The following is an 18775-nucleotide window of genomic DNA, read 5'->3' as shown; positions in this document are numbered from 1 at the left end:
GTCAATTAAGGCCATGAAAATACATCAATGTTTGCAAATAGGACGTTACAAGAAGGAATTAGCCAACATGGTCAGTAATGTTCATAACAAATCCTTGTGCCTAAGTATATGCATACATATTTTTGGACATATAGACACGTTATTGCAACAAACACATGCTGCTCTTGTTTGCTTCAATTCATCTCCATTCATGTTATTCTACAAAGCCTCTTAATCCACAAATACTGCTTGCTCATAATTACTTGAAAAAATTCATGTAGTTAACTATATTAGCCAATACAAAACATTTATTTATTAGCTACTAGGACATTACTATATTATCAATCAAAGGTTGATGCAAATAAGGAATATGGGACATTAATCTATGTACTAATTAAAACTTCCTCATATCCAACCACTTTGATTTCATACACCTTATTCAAGTTATCATAGCATGATCCTACCAGTTTAAGACCTCCCAAGATACATTTAAATCATGCTTTGTAAGTGAAGGTTCTGTAAAAGGGATAAGGCTGTTTGAAAATCATGCAGGGGATAAATGTCACATCCACAATAGCCAATTGACAAGGCCAGTTGAGTTGTTCTCAGAGGTAATATTTCCACATAATCAAATGAATTAAGCAGTCAAAATTTAGACAACATTTATTCCTCCATCCATTTGAATAAAGTTAAACCTAAACAACATTTATCGAAAACATCCATGAAGATAACAAATTATCTTGTTAAGTTTGCTTGGTTAGCTTGCTTGGTTTCCCTTCTTGCTCTTGTTAAGTTTCTACATGCATGCTTGTGGCCTAACTTCATCACAAAATATAGAGCCATAGGGTAAAAGTTAAGGTATTTATGCAAACTTATATAAAATAAATGGAGATTTCTGTGAATAAAATTGTAGATGGTGATTTTTATTACCCTATTATAAACTTCTACAAACTTTTTGTTAGCAACTCCAGGAGACTCAAAGTTATACATAGTCATAGAGATTGCCCAACACTTGATACACAAAAAAAAAAAAAAAAAAAAAGGAAAATAGATAGTTAAACTTCATTGCCATTACTCTCCAAATGCCGCACTACATTAAAAAGTACTACAAATACGTAAGTACTATTTTTACTAGGATCAAGTAATCTCTTTCAATTCCAAATGATAAAAATATCAAGTTAGCTTTCCACAGTTTTCGAATACATAGACCTGAATCGTAAATGGAATTAATTTTCTTAAGTATGGAAGAATGAAGGACTCTATAAGTAGAAAGATAAACACCGTACTTAGCTAACTGGCTAGAGGAAAGCTCGAGAGCAAGAAGGGTAGCCAATGATCCTCTTAAACTATGCCCGATCACATACGCATGTCAATTGAGCAGTGGCTCAGAAAGATCATTTATGTCACTAAAACAAAATTCACAATAGGGCATGTTAATATAACCAGAATGTATGACAACAGTGTGTTAGTTATTCAACATAGCCTGATCATTCAACTTAAATTTCAATATCTTGTAATGCTACATATCAAGCCAAACCCTAAAGATATGAGCTAGGAGCTACATATATGTTCAAACCACTAAAACAATGTTTGGAAAATATGTACACACACATGGTTTGAAACATAATATTCTTCTAATTATTCTAAGAAATCATAGCTTACTTTAGTTTAGTAACTACTACAAGCAAGATGAAACATTGGAAATAAACTTATAACATCAACATGAAGTTGATTAATTGTAACACCCAGGCCAGCCAAACCACTTTACAAAATTTTTGAGTTATAGTTCTGAAAAAAAAAAAAATCGTTTGGGATTACGAGTAAAATTTTTTTTAGAAGAGAGTTTGAACCTAAGATATTTTTGGCAATATATAATTTTTATATAGGTTTGATAATTAGGTTTTAAATTCTTTAATGGATCAAGGGGATGTTCATCGGAAAATTTATGGGATAATTATATTTATTTTTAGGTTGATTAAAGACCCAAAAACTTAAAGTAAAAACCTGCAATAATCTCATACATGGGCCAAGTATTGTTTTTTTTTTTTTTTTTTTTTTTTTTTTAAGACTTAAGAGCCCAGCCCAGCCCTTGGAAGCGTTGTCCAATTTCACGTCGCACGGTGTCAAACCTTTTCCATTTTCATGCACGTCCATCCCTTCCTCTTCTTTAGGTTTTCTTTTTCTGTTTCCACTAATAGCTCTTATATATAGGTTAAACATTCTCAACCCTAGTTCATGTGCCGCTGCCCTCTTTTCACGCTCTCAGCCGTCCATTTTAAGCTGAGACATCCACTCCAGCCGCTTCACCACCTCCAAGTAGCCACAACCCAGCCACTGCAACTCCACGCATGGAAGCTCCAGCCCTCCCTTTTCTCGTCGTCGCTGGCCATAAAACTGCAAGCCTCGGTGGCATTCAGCAGCTCCGCCACTTCCACAGCCAAACCAACGTGTAGCCACTTCCCCGAACTCAGTCCACGCCCGGAACCTCAACCTTGTAGCCGCCTCCCAACGCCTCTGTCGCCTCCATTAGAAGCCCCGAAATCCTCTGTTTTAGTTGTCTAAAACAGAGCAGCGCCCAAGCTGCTGCAGTCACGCTCTATCGAGAGCTCAACCGCGCCGTGCCCACACAGAAACTGTCGGCGAGGACCTTCCATCACTCCAGTCCGCCGCACGCCGCCTCAGCTCCCCGGTAAGCTCATCATTTCTAGTTGGTTGGTTCTTCCCACTCGGTATCTACCTCACTTTTCCCTCACCGTGTGCCTCTCTCACTCGTCTCCCTCTCATGCTCTCGCAGCCAGTGACCAAGCGCCGCTCCCCTTTCGCCGTAGCCAACCACCAGCTCCACGCCGTCGTGCCCCCACCTCTCCGTAAGCGTTTCGGCAGCACTGTGTGGGGTTTTTCTTCTCTCGCGTACATATATATATATATATATATCTATGTGAATGTATACGTAACTTACGTTAACTTAATAGTGGGAAATATTATTGCCTTTTTATGTTATGTTTAGGGTGTTAGCTTAATTAAGTTTATGTTATGTACTTTGGATTTGAAATCATGAGTATATTGTGTGGGTTGTAAAGTATGTTTTATTTAGGCAGAGACGTGTGGATTTATTTTGTTAAGTGGGTATTTTTTCATGGGGCTAATATTTTATTGGAATGGTTAGTAAGTAGACTGATAAGTAACACTTGAAAGAATATTTTAAAAAAATTCTTTTAAAATATCTTTTTAAAAAAGATATTTTTGTTTTATCATTATTTAAATAAAAGTATGAGTTTCTACTTATAATGATTTTGTTATAGTTATGTTATTTTGCATTATAAATTGTAGTAAGATCTCTATCGTAAATAAGTTAGAATTAAATGTTTTAGTCGAAGTTGGATATTGATGAGTTTAGAAAGTGATGTTAGTATTTTAAGAATAATGAGAATTTTGGGTTTGAGGAATTAAAAATGGATTATTTTAGAAGTTGTAGGCTTGAATATCGGAATACGAGATTGATTGGAAATTTATGAAAATTTACGTGATTATTTTATAAGTGACGATTAATTTTTGTTCGACATTGTTGAGGAAATTTTCAAAAGCTAAGAAGTCCAGGTAAGCGAGGTTCCTATGCTAGATTTGCACAAAAATAAAATGGACTGAGGTTGATTTTTTTTGAAAATAAACATGTTTTGTTATGAAAATATATTTGAACTACCTCAGTTATTTGTTCTGCATTACTCATGAGATTCTTTTTAAGAATAAAGTATTTTCTGGCATGACTGGTGTAGACATGAGCTATTTTGCATTTTGCTTCTAAACTCAGAAAAAGAGGGCGAATATGAAAGTTTGTGTATAAAATGATATGATATGATTTCTGAAAACTCTGTTCTATTCTGAATATGTTCTGTACTCTGATATGATATGATTTCTGAAAACTCTGTTATGTTCTGAAAATATTCTGTACTCTGATATGATGAAATTTCTAAAAGCTTTTGGCATGACATTCTGAATCGAGATGTGGTATGTGGATGGTGACCTATTTGACCTACCACGGGTGCTAATAGTGGCTTCTGTTTGGGTTGGTACCAACTGTTTTGTTTCTGGTGCACCCACTTTGGAAACAAAGTAGTTTTCTGGTGGTCTTTCCTGTGTGCACACTCGGGGCTCCGAGAATAAATAAGGGGAAGATTCACATTCTGTTTCTGCTCGGTTAGCTATCGGAATTTGCACAACCCTACCACGGGGGTTAAACATGGCCTCTGATGCGATATGATGTTCTGGAACGATGGTGGTCAGTTATGCTATGCCAAAAGAATTTGAATAAGAATATTTTTAAACTTTCGCTCTGATATTTTTATAACATGTTCTAACTCTGCATTCTGAAAATAAAGTGTTCTGTTCTGCATTCTGACATATGTAAATGCTCATGTTTGCATACTAGTATATGTCTCTGCTTACTGAGTTGTTGATAACTCACCCCTTATCTCCATAATGTGTTTCAGATAATTTTGAAGCAACAGCTGAGAATCAGGAATAGGGAGTACTTGCAAGTTTTGTAGATCATAGAAGACTAAGTGCCTTAGGGTACAATGACTTTTAGAGAGTCTTTTGGTAGCGTTGATATTTTATGTGACTTTGGTATGTTGAGTAATGAATATTTCTAGTCTTTGTGGAAAAGTTTATGTATATCAATGAGACACCACTGATGTGCCCTTATGTAGGAACATGAATAATTGTGTTGAACGAATAGGTTAATATGTTATGGAGACTCTGGTTTATTTTAAAAGTATTATTTGGAAATGATTTTTAGGTGATATGAGTTAACTCTCCGGACCCTCGGGGTCGGGGCGTTACATTAATTATCAACTATCAACTATCAAGTTCCTTACGATTTAACCCTCTACATGTTTCTCTCTTGTGACATTAAGATATATATTAGTTTTGCTTGGAATTGTTAAAGTTGAACAAAAGAACAACTTACATATGACCAATTGTAGATTTAAGGAGAAAAATTAAGAGAAATTATCCTTGTCCTGACTGAATCATATGCACTTAGAAAACCACCATGAACCTGAAATAATTGTAGTGTTTTTGGTTGACATAAGATTATTGACAATGAAATACATTCACTTTTTTTCTCCAAATGTCGAGCAACAAAAGTTTTAGAGAAATAATATTTGTAGTTATAGTGCACATGAATCGTCACGCGCGCTCGTTAATTTTGAAAATTAAAAGTAAGTAAATATTATACCTATATAAATAATAATAATTTTTTAATGATAGATCTTACTTTTTAAAAAAAAGAAGTGTGTGACATTTGTACAAGTCCTGACTGGAAGACAAGATAATGAATGAATAATACTCGTAAGATTGATGACCTGGATCACACTTATTCACAAATTGCAAAGTGTGATCCTCTCATTGGAGATTCACGAATTGCACCCCAAAGAGCCCAAGTGCTAAGTACCGAAATTTTTGATCTCAAGAACAAAGTCGTCCAAAAGAAATTTGTCAAAAGATGTAAAAGAAAAGACTAAGGGTCCTATTTATAAGAGTTACAAATTGAAAACTCCCAATAGGCCCCTTGGAATAAATAAATAAAAGAAAATAACATAGTGGCATGGACCAAGTTGGTCGTGGCATGCATGAGCCCATGGTGGGCTAGGATGGTGCATGATGGTCTTCGGGTTGGTCCATGGCTTGCTGATAGTCATGGCATGGTGCCATGCACGGCCTGCTGATGGGCATGGCCTGGTGCAATGCAAGGCCTACTGATGGTGAGCCATGTGTGCGTGCTGCATGGCCCAGGCTGGTGGCCTGGGCCTTGGGCTGCAATGCATGGGCTGAAGCCATGCACTAGATGGCATGCCCCACAAGCCTAACCTGCAAGGCACGAGCTGGAGTCGTGCGCTGGATGGCATGCCTACAAAGGCATGCCACTGACCTCACTGGTGTGCGGGGTGGGGCACATGCAGGGGCATGTGCAGGGGGCCGCGCGGGCAAGGGCTTGCACATGGCTGTGCGTAGGGCTGAGCGTGGGTGCACGCACAAGGGCTTGCACATGGCTATGCACAGGGGCCCACGTAGGGCTGAGCGTGGGCGCACGCGCAGGGGCGTGCGTAGGGCTACGCACAGGGCTAAGTGTGGGCGCGCACGCTGGGGCGTGCATAGGGGCGAGCGCAGTGCCACGGGCAGTGTAGGGTTGTGAGCCTAGGCATGCACATGCCAGGCCACTTGTTGTGCGGCGCGCAACTACTAACCTCGCTTGCCTGCATGTAGGGCGCCCCGTGCATGTCAACGCGTGGGCCAAGGCATGCATGCATGCTAGGCGCCCTGTGCATGTCGCGGCACAGGCCAAGGCATGCGTGTAGGCTGGCCATGGTGCTGCCCTTGCCTTCCAAGGGCAGTGTCGAGGCTTGTCTCAAGGCCACTTTTCCAGGGGTTTTAACATTCCCTCTCCCTTCAAGCACATCCTTGCCCTCAAGGATAAATTGAGGAAACCTCCCCCTTACGTCATCATAATCTTCCCTCGTGGCCTTATCTCTTGGTAAGCCTCCCCATTTAATCAACATTTGCCACACTTTTCTTCTTTTTCTTCCCCTTGGCACCACTCTATAATCAAGGACTTCTCTTGGTTGTAGAAGCATTCGGCCCTCTTCATCAAATTTTGGTAATTCCTCCATAATAATCTTTGGGTCGCCAACTCTTTTCTTCAACACCGTTACATGAAAAATCGGATGTAGCTTGGAAGTTGGAGGAAGTTCCAACCTATAGGCTACCTCTCCCACTTTTCCCAACACCTTAAAAGGTCCATAATACATTTTAGAGAGCTTCATCCTAAGCTTATTTCTTAAGTTTGTTTGCCCACAAGGTTGAAGCTTTAAGTAGACATAATCCTCTACATCGAAATTCTCAACCCGTCTTTCTTGATCATAGTGCTTCTTCATTCTTTCTTGAGCTCTCTTCTCATCGTTGCCAAAATCTCGTCCCTTGTAAGCAATTCCTTCTCAACCTCATCATTTCTAGCCGTGCCTTTCTCATAGTTCACCAAAATGGGTGGTGATCTTCCATACACAACTTCAAATGGACTTCTTTGTATGAAAGCATGAAAAGAGGTGTTGTACCAATACTTGGCCCATGTCAAAAATTCTCCCCATCTTCTTTGCTCTTCATGGCAAAAGCATCTCAAATATTGTTCAACAGTTCTATTCACAACTTCCGTTTGCCCATCGGTTTGAGGATGATAGGATGAGCTAGCCTTCAATTTGCTTCCTTGTAATTCAAATAATTCCTTCCAAAAAGTACTCATAAACACTCTATCACAATTGGACACAATACTTTTTGGAAAACCATGAAGCTTCACCACATTATCAACAAAAGCTTTGGCCACACTCTTGGTCGTGTATGGATGTCTTAGAGGTATGAAGTGAGCATATTTACTTAGGCGGTCCACCACCACAAAAATAATCTCATAACCCCCACTAATGGGTAAGCCCTCCACAAAATCCATAGACAAATCTTCCCAAATCAAGTTTGGAACAGGTAAGGGTTGCAAGAGCCCGGATGGGGGTCTTGTATCATACTTGATCTTTTGGCATGTGTCACACTCAGCAACCAAGGTCTTCACGGCCTTCTTGATTCCTTCCCAATAGAGGAAATGCTTAACTCTTATGTAGGTCCTTAGCCAACCCGAATGGCCACCTTCATTGCTATTGTGAAAATGGTCAAGGATCTCCTTCCTCAAATTAGGTACATTCGGCACATACACATGATCCTTGTAGTAGATCAAACCATCTCTCACCTTGAAGCCAGCAACTCCATCACCATCGGCTTTTAGAAGTTCCACTGTCTCAATAGCTCTAGCATCAATCTTTGTAGCTTCATGGATTTTGTCCCAAATCCTTCATTCGGCCCCACTCAAGGCCAACATAGAAGATTCATCTTCCTCATGCACTAACCACAAAATTGAACTTCTTTCTTTTCTACTCAAAGCATTTGCCATGTTGTTCTCTTTGCCCTGTTGGTAGATGATGTTATATTCAAATCCAAGCAACTTCACTAAAAACTTTTGTTGCTCGGGTGTCACTATTTTTTGTTGAAGTAAATGCCTCAATGCTTGTTGATCCGTGACAATGGTAAACTCTCTTCCCAACAAATAAGGTCTCCACATCTTCACGGCATGCACAACCGCAAGCATCTCTCTAGCATAAGTACTCCAAGCCTTTTTTATTGGTCCAAGTGCTTTGGAAATAAAGGCTATTGGTCTTTTTTCTTGAACCAAAACAACCCTTATTCCCTCACCACTAGCATCGGTGTATACCTCAAAAGACTTCTCAAAGTTTGGCAATGCGAGCACGGGAGTGGTAGTCATAGCCCTCTTCAACTCATCAGAGGCCTCCCTTACCTCTTGGGTCCATGCAAAATTGTTCTTCTTCAACAAGGATGTAAGTGGCTTAGCAATGAGCCCATAATTCTTCACAAACTATCTATAGTAGCCAGTCAACCTCAAGAAGCCCCTCATTGTCGAAATGTCACTAGGTAATGGCCAATCAACCATGGCATCAACCTTTCTTTGATCCACTTTCACCCCCTCACCTGAGATGAAGTGACCAGGGTACTCAAGTTCCTTCTCCATAAAGACACATTTGAAAACCTTAATGAAGAAGTGGTGCTCTTCCAAAATCTTTATCACAATTCTCAAATGGCTCTTGTGCTCTTCAATAGTCTTGGAATAGACTAAGATGTCATAAAAAAAACCAAGACAAACTTCCTCAAAATTGGCTTGAAAATTGTGTTCACGGTGGCTTGGAAAGTGGATGGAGCATTACACAATCCAAACGGCATCACAAGATACTCAAAGTGCCCGGAATGTGTTCTAAAAGTCGTATTGTGTATGTCTTCACTCTTCATTCTTATTTGATGGTAACCCGCCCTCAAATCTAACTTGGAAAAAATTCTTGCACCATGGAGCTTATCGAGCATCTCATCTACGGTTGGGAAAGGGAACATATCCTTCACCGTGGCCTCATTTAGAGCTCTATAATCGGTACAAATCTCCATGTCCCATCTTTCTTCCTCAATAGTAGCACGGGAGAAGAAAATGGACTAGTACTTGGCCTTATCAAGCCATTTTTCAACATGTCATCCACTTGCCTCTCTATCTCCTATTTTTGAAAATGGGCACAACGGTAAGGTGGAACATTCACCGGTTTCTTCTCATCAACAAGCATAATCCGATGATCAAAGAGTCTAGATGGGGGCAACGTAAAAGGCACCTCTAGAACTCCTCGATGGTCTTCTAAGACCTCTTTTACCTCCACGGGCAGCCCCTCCATTTCATCTTTGTTACCTTCTTTTTCACTATTTTCCACATTACACAAGTAGTTTCCATTGGCCACCACAATGTCAAAACAATAGGCCCCTCCTTTGCACAACTTTTCAAACTGAAGGTCTCACAAGCTTTCACTTCCTTTGATGTCAAGGCTTTCCACATTCTTTTCTTTGAGCCAAGTTTAAACTCCATAGTCATATTGTGGTAGTCATGAATGACTCTCTCAAGGCCCTTGAGCCAAGCATTGCCGATCACCACATCAAGACCCACTAGTGCCAACACATGAAGGTCGACCACTATCCTCACACCTTGCTCGTTCATCTTCACTTCTTTGACAAGTGCTTCACATCCAAGCTTGTTCCTATTGGCGACCTTCACTTCAAACGGTTCAATGACACACAGCTTCAATCCAATCTTGGTCACAATATTAGTACTAATAAAATTATGCGTGAATCCACTATCCACCAAAAGAGTCACTTCAAATGTTCTAACCCATGCCATCACTCTCATGGATGTGGGTCTAGGTACACCCGAGATGGCATTCAAGGATAGTTCGGCCTCCTTTAATGGCTCATTAGATTCAGTCTCCTCTTGTTCCGACTCTTCACTTGTTGTCTCAACATGGCCATCTTCTTCAACTTCACTTGTTTCATCTTCAAGTAACACATAGACTTGACCGGCTCTACACTTGTGCTCTATGCTCCACTCGTCACCACATTTGAAGCAAAGCCCTTTCTTGATTCTCTCTTGCACCTATTCTCTAGATAACTTTTTCACTTTATATGGCTTTGATTTTGATGCACTACCTTCTACCTCCTTGCCTTTCTGAGGGACTTTGGTTTGCAATGGTTTGGAAAATTTTCTCCCCATGTCCTTGGAATGACGTTTCTCAATGTGAGTGTTCTCCTCCAATATCTTGACCATCCTCATTACTTCTTGCAATCTTGTGGGTTATTTCAACTTTATCTCATTGGCAAGCCAAGTTTCAACCTATCCACAAATGTGCCAATTAATGCCTCTTCGAACCAACCCCTCACCAAGGTTTGGAGTTGCCAAAATTCATCAATAAAATGGTGTCCTTTTCCCTCTTGTTTCAACTTGGCCAATTACCCATGATGGTTGACAATTAGTGAAGGCCCAAATTGCATCAAGAATTCTTTTTCAAAGGCGGTCCACCCAAGACGTTTCCTCTCTTTATCATATTGATCACGAAGCCAACACCACCATTTACTTGCTCTTCCCTCAAGGTAAAGCAAGCTGTAGAAACTCTCTCTTCTCTTGGAACCTCATACACTTGAAAGTAATGGTCCACCTTGTCCAACCGCTCATATGGATCCCCCCTCCCCCCCCCCCCCCCCCCCCGCCCGCCCGCCTGCCCGCCCGTTGAACTTAGGGAAATCTACCTTTAGCCTCTATGGTCTCCAGTCATGTGCCCGGTTTGCAACTCCATCATCATAGTGGTCTTCCTCATGTCTTCGATTCCTATGGTCTCTTTCTCTCCCATGATTGAAGTGTCTTCTATGGGCATGGTCCTCATAACCATTCGATCCTCCATGGCCAAAGTCATTCTCGGCCTCATGGTTCTCTTGGAACTTCAAACCTCATATCTTGAGCTTTTCTCAAAACACTAGGGCTTCTTGAATGGTAGACATCATCACGTATCCACCTTTCCACGTCTACTTGTTCATTCTCAATCCTCCCACCTTTTCTATACTCAGGTCTTGGTTGCTCATGTATAAACCCCCTGACACTCGTTTTAGCTCCATCAACAAAGACCTCTTGCCTTTGCCCATTCGGAATTGGTGGTACCCCTCTGCTGTTGGTCACGGCCAATCTCCTCTCAAGCCTTTCAAGACTTGCATTGTTATCACGCCTCATGGCAGCCATCGCCCTTCTATTCTCCTCGGTCTCACGGGTGGTAGCATTCAATGCCATCCTTAGTTCGGCTAGTGTGGAGTTAACCTCACTAAGGATGTTGGTGATTCTCATGGCATTCTCTTCCACGGCCTCAATGTGCTCCCGGTTGGAACCGCCTTGATCCATGACCTCTTGCTCTTCATGGTTCATGGCTTTACAACTTGCAACTGCTTACAATTGAGTCTTACAAACTGAGCTTACAACTGTGCTTGTACATGGCTTGGACAGCAACAAGTTTGGTGGAGCTTGATCACGGCTCAAGGTCCAACCTTGGGTCCCCCACCTTCAAGGGTGGTCGACCCCTCTTGCACAAGGTCAAACCTCGGGTCCCCACTTTCAAGGGTGGTTGATCCCTTCAAGAACACTACTTCGTCCTCTACCTCAACCCCAAACTTCGTATTTCACAATCATAAATATAATCAATGGGATCCAACGAGGGACTCCCCAACCAATTCACAAAGTTTGAGTTAACGCGTAGTTTACCTCGTGGAGAAGTGAGAACTTCTAAAAAACACCAAGCAAGAAGCACCTCTCAATGAAAGCACCAATTAATGTTAGAGACCCCGGTCTTGTCCCTAAACATTAAGTCCACAAGCTCGTCTTGGTGATGATGGTGACCGAGTGATCTTGCCAGCTTGCTTGGCCTTCAATAATTGGTAGGTGTTTGGTGGTGGAATGATGGTGGAAATGGGTAGGCTAAGTGTTTAGGGCTTGCAATTCAAAGTGGACGGCTAGGGTTTGTTCCTTGAGTGTGGAGCTGAGTAGGTGGAACTAGGGTTGATGATTGGTAGTGAGGCTAGGGTTTTGGGTATGGTACAATTGAGGTTGTCGAAATTGGCTAAGGGAATTAGGGTTGTCGCCCAAGGGGGATGGAGGCTAGGGTTTCGGGTATGGTGCAATTGAGGTTGTCGAAATTAGCTAAGGGAATTAGGGTTGTCACCCAAGGGGGATGGAGGCTAGGGTTTCGGGTGACAAGGCATCTAGGGTTGCCGAAAAAGTTGTTTGGAGGGAATTATGGAAAGATTCCTAAGTGATAGGAATCTTAGAGGATTCAGTGGAGCTAATTGGGAAAGTCAAAGTTGACTTGAGTGATTTAAGGGATTGAAGATGATGTTCAATTCCTTAAATCAAGGGATTTGAATTGGGAAGGTCAAGCCTCCTAAAAGGAAAGTGTTTCCTTATGGAGAATTGGGGGTTTCGACTAGGGCACAAGGGATGGAAGAAGGGCAAATGTGGAAGTGTCGTGTATGGAAAGAAGTTGTTGGGCTAGGGTTTGATGGAAGTGGCAGCAAGGCTATTGATGGAATGTAGATTAGGGCAAACACTATAGTGGGCGACACTAAGTGTTTGGAGGGATCAAATGAGGCTATATGATTGCTCAAACATATTGTAACTTGGGGTATTTTTTTATAGGTTTATAATTTGAGGACATGCAAGACGCTTAGGTTGCTTGTATTTAAAAATCATGAATGCCTTGATGGTTTTCTTGAAGAAATTCATGAGTGCTCAGACTCCACATCATCATCTCTCATTTTTTATGTGTTTTTGGATCAATGGTTAGGTCTTTAACAAGTGTTATCAGAATAGGGACTACATCACACGTTGAAGTCATGGAGGGGCAGCCTATAGGCTGGATTAAAATGCCTTAATACTATGTATGAACATAGTGTTAAGTCATTGAATACTGATAGATGAGTGAATTGCGTGTTAATCTCATTTTTCAATGTTAATTGCGTGACATGATTTGATCATTGGAAATGAGTTGACCTCTATTTGTTTGGTAGAATCTGCAAACTATGTAAATTCTTGGTGGGTTGATATGTGGAGGTTCTTTTAATTTTGATGTTGTGGATCCATGAAGAAGCGTACTTAGTAATGTGATGTGTGTTAATGTGTCATCTTGTGGGCGGTCTGGTTATTGACATGTCAATAATAATTTTTTCTAACCTGTAATTTTGGGTTGTTGCTTGACGTGTGGGTGGTGATTGGTTAAGTGAAGTTGAGGAATGTATGGATATGAGGCCTGTTTTGCTTAACATGTTGAGTGCAAGAATGGTCTATTCGATTGTTAGAAATTTCGGGATAAACGTAAGCTGTTTGTTGCTTGATAAATTAAGGATAAGTTTGCTTTGAATGTATGAGTTATTGGGTTGATGTGTGGTTGTGTATGTTGAGTTTTGTGGCTGTTTGGGTTGATGTGTGATTGTTTGGGGATTTACATGTTGCTGTTGGGTTCTTGGACACGTCAGTTTTACATGTCGGGCAAATATGTATTTGTTATTGGTTTGATAAAGCAAGGGATAATTGTTTTTGAATGTGTGATTGTTTGATTGACATGCAGATTTTGAATGGTGAAATGAATTTGAGTAAGTTGAGATAAATTGTTAGTTTATTGTTATTAGGAAGTTGTGATGTGATGTTTGAAATAATGGAGACATGTTGATGAAATTGAGTGTGCTGAAATATTGGTTGAAATTATAGTATTTTGCAGGACTTTTCATAAAAATAATAGATTGAAGCTGATTTTATGAAAATATGCATTTTGTTTTGCTATGAAAAACTCGAAAATAACCTTGGTCATTTTATTTGCATTGATCATGATATTCGTATAAGAAAAGAAAAATATTTTCTATCATGACTGGTGTAGACATGTGTAATTTTTGACATTTTGTATTCAGTAGTATAAAAGTGCAATTATGAAAATATGAAATTTGGTGCATGATTATATGAAGATTGTTTGGTTTTATTTAGTACTCTGTTATGATATGATGTTGAGGTCCTTGTAGAGGAACATCTATATTTAGTGCGAACAAATGAGTTTTTATTCTACAAGTAAAAGAGACTATCTAAGAATGAATGGAAAATTTCAACTACTTCTTTATTCCATTTTTATCACTCTATTTTATTCATTTTCCATTTTTGTCTCCTTGTATGCCTTTGTCTGGGGTTGTTTTATTCAATGGGATGAAATGGTAAAAGCCAGAGGCCCTAAAATCCTCCTCTCTCTCTCTCTCTCTCTCTCTCTCGAATTTTTTTCAAGAGCCCAAAAAACCTAGTAAGTAGGGGAAAGAAACTTTCCAACTAACAAGAAAAGAGTTTTTTTCTTATCGAAAATGAAGCAACAACCCTCATTCACTTTCTCTTCTTCTCCATTGCTGAGATAATCTATTGAACTGTATCCTTATATGCTTTTGCGAATGTGACTAGCACAAGTATTAATCCTATCAAAGGATAACTTCAATTCTAATTTTTATAATTACTATCATGACTTTGAAGGATCTGCTACATCCATAAAGTTTTTAGTGGATTTTTTTTTTCTTTCTTGTACTTCCTTTTTTGTTTTTCTTGGAAAATCTTATTTTGATTTTTAAATTCTCATACTATTGTAACTCTTGTTGCAGCAAAGATCCTTCTTGGCTTACTACTTTTGCACTAGCAGATGCTCTCACCATGAAAGAGGAAGCCTGGAATGCATTCTCAGAATGCAAAATAGGTTTGCCCAGCCACTAACAATTGACGGCTAAAGAAAAGTTCAAGAGAAATTTCATTTTTTCACTTCTTCAATTGGATCATTATTTGCTTATCTTTTTCTATTTTTTGTTGGAGTTGAAGTTTTCCTGTCATGAAAATCTGTTGGCTGATTAGACATTGCATTTAATAGCTTGCCAGTCTAAAATTTGTTGCTCGAGGTGATTTTTTGTTAACTGCCTCGGCAGACAAGGTAAGCATTTGGTTTCCAAATTTGTAGTTAGGAATCTTGAATGTTGACACGCACAGGTTGTTCTTAAGAAAAGGAAATTCTTTTTTTTTTCAAAAATTTATTGTTATGTTTTTTTGGACAATAATGTTTCCTTGACCATTAGATTAAGTGTGTATGGGTGATTTTGTAAATCTTCTTGACCATTTGATTAAATATATGTAGAGAACCTGAATTGCAAATATTAATCTGGGTGCAACCCAGAGGAAATCATTAGGTACTGGTTTAAGCTCTGATAGCATTTGAAGCTGCAAGTGAAGATTTAAGCATTATTACCAGATGTAAGTACTCTATGTCTAACACAGTTCTATCAAGTCTTTGATCCAATCCAATATTATTTACAACAAGAAATTACGCTAGACACTGTAAACTCCTGCAGCTAAAAACGGTGAAACTCTAATAAGATAGAACTCTAATTAAAATTTGTATACATAAAAGAAACAATTCCTGGTGCTGTGATTCCATGGAAGATGAAATCACCCACGAGTTTCCTTAAGTTAACCTCCTAAACCAAGAAATACAATTATATTTAAACAAGAAGGGAGGTCATAACCAGGAAAAGAGCATGAATCCTACATTACTTAGAAATGTTAAGAGATATCACCTCTCATGATGGCTTGTCATTTTTGCCTATGGCATGATCACACTCAACCAACCATAATATTTAATTGGACTCTAATTTTTCCTTTTGGGTTAGTTTCCTTTTTTTTTTTTTTTTTTTCCAGCAAAGTGAAATCTCCATTTATTATTGGCTTTAAATATGTAGTAGCATGCTTTTTGGCTGAAATTTCTGACAAATAGAAAAGTTGATGTACTCAATCTAATATCGAAAAAAGAATACCTTATTTCTGTTTTGATGCCTTTGCAGGTATATGAACACATAACATTTGAAATGAGAAACATGTATCCCTTGGGTGTTTTTGTTAACCAGCCTCCATCAGTAAAAAAATGTTATAATTTTTATTATTTTGCTATCCTCTATTCAGAGTGTTTTTGTTAAGAACTCAAGAAACTTGGGTGGCTTTTGCAAACCATTTTAGATGGTAAAGACCCAAGGAGCTTTAACTTTAAAATTATGAACATATGTTCTCTACCTTGCTTTTTCCCGTGGATTATGTCTTGATCCCCTTTCCTAATTTCTATTTGTTGTGGAGAATTTGATATTTGCTTCTTCTTAATCACTTGATCTAAAATACTGTATAGCTCATATTTTCCTTGGAATTTTTATAATGTGTCCTTTTTTCTTCATAGTCTCTATTCGTCAGTAGTTAACATTCATTAGCTTTTATGTGTGCTAGAGCTATATTGGCAGAGTATTCTGGTGCTGTTCTTGGAGTATTGTCTGCAGTGTTATATGGATGGAGAGGCCGTGTCTGGAAGAAGGTAGCTCTCTCTAATATGCTTCGTTGTCATTGATTTTAGGGTGGATGATGTTTGAATAATGCTCATCATATCAGTTAAAGATCATAATCTTAGAACATGTAAGCTTTGGTTTTATTTCTGACATGTTTTTCTTTTTTCTGTTTTCATCCAATGCTTAACATGAATACAAGAGTTTTGCAACACATAGGTTAATGACAATATCAATCGAAGTTTTATTTGGAATTAATAAATGCCGTCTACATCAATCCGGTAGAAAATGTCAAGCAAATACATAAATTAAGCTGCCAAAACTAGCTAAATCATCATCCTATATAAACGTCAAGTCCAGTAATAATACTTAAGTTCCCTCATCAAGTTAAAGATTAGTCGTCATACTCTTCACCGCCATCCTTATCATCAGGATTATTATTTGGGACACTATCAGGATTATTATTTGGGACACTATCGGGAAGATGCACATACGACTCTTGGTAAAAGCTACAACTACTAGGATCAAATTGAGATGGCAAACTCATCCACAGATCCTCTTGGTATTCACTCGGTTCATTTAGATAGTTAGACCCAAAGACTGTCTGATCTGTGGAATTATACGCCCAGTTGGACCATCCACTTGGTGGAACCATCGTGGCAGGAAGATCAAGAGGACTTGCATAATTGAAGTAGCCATTGAAAGTAGCCCCAGTATCGAGAGCATGAACGTTATTGCATTGAGCTGCAGATTCTGGCTGCTGGAACCCATTTTGGAAGGTACTGGCCGTGGTGATCTGCATATTATCCCAGGCACCTATTATTGGTACTTCAACATCAGCAATGGGGGCAGCTTCGAGATTTCCACAATTCATCTTATCTATATTCTCATCATCCCCCCATCATAATCATCTGGCTGAGAAGTTGAACCAACCATCGCAGAAACGTTATCTTCAATTTGAATTTTGATTGATTTAACAGGTTTTTTATAAATCCTGCATAAGACCCAGTCATCCAACTGCATGGTACAAGATTTAGTGCTGATGATGGTCAATTTTTGAGAATAGAATTAAGAGCCTTAAAACGAACATATATATTAATTAGTAAAAGGATGAAAAACTACATACCCTCATGCCATTTGAGCCTCTTTCGCTGGAGGGTGAATCCTCGACTCTAAATTCGTGCATAATCCGGTCGTTCTTTTTTCCCTTTGGAGACTTATCAATAGTGTAATTCTTCTTTTTAAATATTTTTGAAATCCATTTAAACATCTTATCCTTCGGTTTGGATTGTTTTTCCCTTTTTTTTTTTTTTTTTGGATACTTCCTGGATTTATCGTAAGAATATAAGTGATCCATACTTCAAAAATTATATAATGATCAGTGACGACCTTGAGTATGTGCCCATATATAATTTTTTAAATTAGATATTAACGGCGATAAAATTAGATATAGAAAAAAGAAGATAAAACTGTAAAAGAGTGAAGAATATGCACAAATTATCATCAAGATAACGTCAACGAACATCGATTAATTCAATCAGCAATTATAAAATATATTCTAACGATTAACCTTTGGCCACAATAAATTAATAATGTGCATTTCCTATAATGTGCATTAGTTTTTGCTTTCTATTTAACTTAAATCATTATTATCTTTAATCTGTAGATATATATTACATTATTTCTATCTACATAAGAGCAAAATTATCAATTCGCTACACGTTATATGTATCAAGTTAATAATGTGTATAAGTATGATAAGAATTTCTCCCTTGATTTGGCAGTACTCTTCCTTCATGATAACAATCAATCTCTTAATTTAAGTACTTAATAATCCTGAAGTTAATGAAGGTAATCGTGATAATTATGTTCATAATTTCACAAATCCAAATCAAAGGCAATCTTAGCAAATGTTAATCAATCTTATATGTTGATTTTCTCTACTTGATTTGGCAGTACTGAAAACAATCAATCCCTTAATTTAAGTACTTAATAATCATGAAGTTGATGAAGGTAATCATGAAGAAAATAATTAGCTCATAAATGCTATCTAATGGAATTACACGTACAAAAAAAAATAAAAAAGAAATATATAAAAACCCATGAGTAAGATACACAAATTAAAAATAACCACTCGCTCATCTAATAATATATATGTAACGAAAATAAAAGCCAAACGAACATGATTAAGTGTAAACCATATATCATATATATATCTACAAATACAAAGATCACGATAAAGATAAACCACATGCATTAATGAAAATGAAAATAAGACTATTCCACAAAGATCATACCCATGATTACTGGATACGAAACAACCGTTAAAAGTTCAAAATTCAATAATTAAAATTACATCAATCCAAAACTAAATCATCCAAAGGTGGCTGATTAATCCTTATCGATCGGTACTGGTCGTTGGCTAGTATACAACCTAGCGCGCGCCTAAGATTAG

The 18775-nt window shown here is 38.4% G+C and overlaps 1 protein-coding gene across 14 annotated transcripts in view; it reads left to right on the top strand.

The window, feature by feature from the left end:
- Nucleotides 1-16819, top strand: part of LOC121239847 — a 128501-nt gene extending 111682 nt beyond the window's left edge. For 9 of the 14 annotated variants that reach the window (XR_005935390.1, XR_005935387.1, XR_005935381.1 and 6 more), the window contains one exon: nucleotides 16268-16490. The gene's annotated coding sequence lies outside the window, so the exon portion shown is untranslated. The other 5 variants (XR_005935389.1, XR_005935382.1, XR_005935385.1 and 2 more) reach the window with 4 other exon arrangements.
- Nucleotides 16820-18775: the final 1956 nt, after the last annotated feature.

Source organism: Juglans microcarpa x Juglans regia, chromosome 7D, assembly GCF_004785595.1.
Source record: "Juglans microcarpa x Juglans regia isolate MS1-56 chromosome 7D, Jm3101_v1.0, whole genome shotgun sequence".
NCBI classification, from domain to species: Eukaryota; Viridiplantae; Streptophyta; class Magnoliopsida; order Fagales; family Juglandaceae; genus Juglans; species Juglans microcarpa x Juglans regia.
The sequence above is the reverse complement of the archived record's forward strand: the minus strand, read 5'-3'. Positions and strand labels throughout refer to the sequence as shown.